Raw genomic sequence first — 4,330 nt, forward strand, 5'->3', positions numbered from 1 at the left:
TAATTTTATTTTTTATTTTTATAAATTATTATTTTATTATTTATCTATGATATTTATTAACAATTAAAAACAAAACAATAACAAAATAGATCTTCCATTAATCGTTATAAATATTTTGGCAATTCAAATCAATTGATTTTTTTTATTCTTGATCCGTTACATTCATAAACGTTAATAAAATCGTGTTTCTTGATAGTTCAATCGATTGGACATACAACACAATCGATTGAATGTTGGACGACAGTACGGGTTTCTTCAAAATTTAATCGTTAAAAGTGTTACACAATCAATTGAATTTTACACGGCAATATGCGTTCTCAAAATTCAATCGATCAGAATGATTACACAATCAATTAAACTGCGCTTAGAATGTGAGTTTTTTCTTATTCAATCGATTGCTCGTGTTACCAATCGATTGAAGTCTTCAAAGGTTTTCACAATTCAATCGATTGATTGTGTTATCCAATCGATTGAATTGTGCACTGCGTTATATGTTACGCCATTCTAAATTTTCTTTCCCGTATTTATAAATTATTATTTTATTATTCATCTATCTTATCTTTAAAATTCTATCATCAGTTTCTAAATTTTTATTTTGATTTAAATACTCTAATCTTATTTTTTTAATATTAAGATTATAAATTAGTGAATAATCTATCATCAATTTATTTTTCAATTGCTCAATCTTAAAATTAGAATCGTTTATCAATCTCCTTGATTATCAATTTTTTTTATTATTTTTGTTCATTGTTTATCCAACTACTTTATATCCAATTTTTCTTTATTATTTATCCATCTCTTTAATATTCAATATTTGTTCATCATATTGTACGTGAAGGAGCTCTTGAGTGCTAGATCCACTCATGCTTGAAACAATCATGGTACCTTATTGTATGATTTCTCCCATTCACCAATATCTACGTAATTGCCTTTTGTTTTGCCATCCAAATCTTGTTGTACGACGGTTTGAAGTGATAGTTCTGTCTCATTGTACTCTGTAGAACAGGGATGGTAACTGATGGACTAGATTGTACGAGGGCCGTGATGATTCTGCATATGAGGTTGTTGTTCAACTGTCGATGATCCTGATATAAGAACCGGCTTAACCGCTTTAATAAAATAATAATTTAATTGTTCGAAATAGGTTCAAAAATATAAAAATGATATTTTCAAAATAAAAAGGTAAAATTTGATTTCAATGAATTTTTTTGAGTGGTAAAATTTATCTTTTGCGGCAAATTTTTGTAAAAATACGTACCGACACTTAAACCGGTAGTACCGGCTCTAATCTGTCATGTACTGTGTTTTGAGAAAAAATAAGATTTTTGAAAATTGAATTTATTGTTTTGAAAGGACAAAAATAATTTAGAATAAAAAACTGGACGCTAATCTTAAAGGTTTTCGCCCAAAGTGGACAAAATGGACCAAAAAATACTAACGAGTTGGATCGGGCCTAAACCGGGCCCAAGGTCCAACATATATATACTCTATTAATGAGCAATTCTGCTCATTTACACCCACAAGCAAGAAGGGAGGCGCTGAGATAGAGAAGGGAGAAGAGAGGAGAAGTTACTATTCACTTTCTCACTCTTTCGCTCATAACTTGAGCTACGGAGCTCCGATTGACGAGCCGTTTACGGCCACGTGAAGTTCTTTTCAATTCCATCATTTTTAGCTAGGCTTTGTTGGTAAAATTTGAAACTAGCACTCCAGTTTCCTGCCCTAACAGTTTTGCATTTTTTGTTCTAGTTCTTGAGTAGATTGTTGTGTTTTGTTTGTTTAGGAGTGATCTAGCATTGGAATATTGTTGGATTTTATCCCTAATCTATTAGTTTGAGTTTTGGTGCTTGTTGGAGTTGCCTTGGCTTTTTGGAAGCTTGCGGGATCTAAGTTTTGGTGTTTGGTGAATTTTGGGAATCGGCTAAGGTATGGTTTCAGCTTCTTTTATGTAATATGTAATATTTTTGGACACTAAGACTAGTTGACCTTAAGATAGGTTTGAATGATGTGATTGTATGATTAGTTGTATATAAATGTTATGCTTGATGATGGTTTGGATGGAGGTTGAATGAGTTTGAATGTGATGACATATATATTGTTAGATGATGATTATTGATGTGTTATGTTGGTGGGTGTTGAGGTTTGAAGATGGATGTTGATGATGCTTTTGCTTGTTGGTTATTGTGGTTCATGTTGAAAATAAATGAGTGAGGAGATTTGATGAATTGAATGGATTGATTGATGATAATAGGGCTAATTGGATGAAAGATTTGATACTTGTATCATTAATGATTGTTGGGAATTTGAATGGTGGTATTAAGAAAATTGGATATGATATAAGGTTGAATTTAGAGTTGGAAGAGGTAAGTATTAAATGGTTTAGATGATTGAATGATTGATATAGTTGAGGAATACTTGGTATGGATTCTTGAGTGATTTTGGTATTGTTAGGTTGTGAATAATTGGTTTTGAATTGAGAGTGTTGGAAAGATTGAGTTTTTAAGGATTTTGGTAAAAACAGATTTTGGTCCAACTTTGGTGGATCATATCTTGAGCTACAGTTTTTGAAATTGATTGAATTTTGTATCAAATTAAAGATAATTCAAACAGATTTAAAACGGTATAGATTTCATGGAAATTAGAATTTTGTAGAAAAAGATATGATTGTTGGAAGTTAGTGTCTAAAATCTGATTTCTGTAATGTTGCAGAAAATTGTGAGTTATGGTTTATATGCGCACGCACACTGTTGTGCGCGTGCTCTGAAGAGGAGCCATGTTTTCACTTGTGCGTACGCACACCCTAAAATTTTAAGAAAATGTGCGTACGCCACTCTGGTGCACACACACACAGGGATATACCTACTGTTGAGAGCGTTCGCACACTCTGGTGCACACACACATTCTGTGAAATTTGCAAGTTGTGAGTACGTACAATATCATGCATATACACAAGCTGGGAAAACTCTTTTGAGTGTGCATACGCACAACCCTATGCGTACGCACACTGCCCTGCTTTTCAATGAAGACCTTGTTTTTAACTGTTTTACCTTTCCGGCAAACTTGTAAACTTCCGTAAAGCTCATCTAGGGTGTCTTAACATGTTTTTAGGCTTTGATTCATAGAGAATACCACAAATAAGTCTAACTAGAATAAACTCTGGTAAAAGGGTTAGAGGACAGTGACTTAGGCTTGGTATGTCAATTGGGTGGAGTTGTCTTGTGAACTAATGGGGAGCCAGATTGATGATGGATGATTATGGTTAATGGAATGAGTATGAATGGAAGTGTGCTATGAGCAGTGGTCTCTGAGATGGGTTATGTAATTGTGATATGCTTTGTTCTCCATCGTAGGGATTATGGCAGTCTCTCGCCTACGTTCGGATGTGAGGGTTGAAGCTGGGCTTTCCACTCACATTTCTCGCTCATGGAGAAGGTGGTAGGGCACTCATCCCTCAGAATTATACCTCCTGAGTATGCGTTTTCTCTCTGGTTGTAAGGTGGTAGGGCACTAACCCACGGAATCATGCGGCATCCAGAGGAAGTTGGTAGGGCACTCTCCCTCGGAATGTTTCCTTTTGAAAAGAGAAGGTGGTAGGGCACTCATCCCTTGAAATTATTCCTCTTGAGTATGTGCAATAGAGAGACTAATCCGGGAGTTGTCGAATAGATTTTGTGTTGGGTTTGGCACTATAACGACATGTGATATCACAGCCAATAAGACATGCATTCATCATATGCATCTCTTATGTGCTTGTTTGCTTTAATTACTTGTAGTTTGCCTAAATGTATAATATTCCTATTTGCTTCTTGAATTACTTGCTATATATGAATATTACCTATGTATTACTTGCTTGCATTATCTGTGATTGTCTGGTGCTGAGGAGGTTAGGTAGGCGATGGCGATGGGATCGCACGGAGGGTAGGTTGGTGAAGGCTATGGGACAGTGGTGACTAGTTTTAGTTAGAAATTCCCTAAGTTTAGATACCCTTGTTTATTGTTTACGGTTTAAGTTATTTATTTCGTTAAGCTTGAATATCTGTTTGGTGTAAAGTTCTAGGATTGCCTTCGGCGTCCCGGAACCTTACATCTTACATATTGGGCTCTGTTACCATACTGAGAACCTCCGGTTCTCATACCATATGTTGTTGTTTTTCAGATGCAGGTCGCAATCCACCACGGTGATGATTTGCGGATGTGGTGACAGAACGGAGTATGATCTTTCTTATATTTTATTTCAATTTACTTTTGTTGTAGCACTCTCACCTTTTGTATATTTAATGTTATTATCTTGGAGCTATCTACAAGGTTTTGTATATATTATGTCTTGTTC

This window comes from Arachis duranensis, chromosome 6 (assembly GCF_000817695.3).
Source record: "Arachis duranensis cultivar V14167 chromosome 6, aradu.V14167.gnm2.J7QH, whole genome shotgun sequence".
NCBI classification, from domain to species: Eukaryota; Viridiplantae; Streptophyta; class Magnoliopsida; order Fabales; family Fabaceae; genus Arachis; species Arachis duranensis.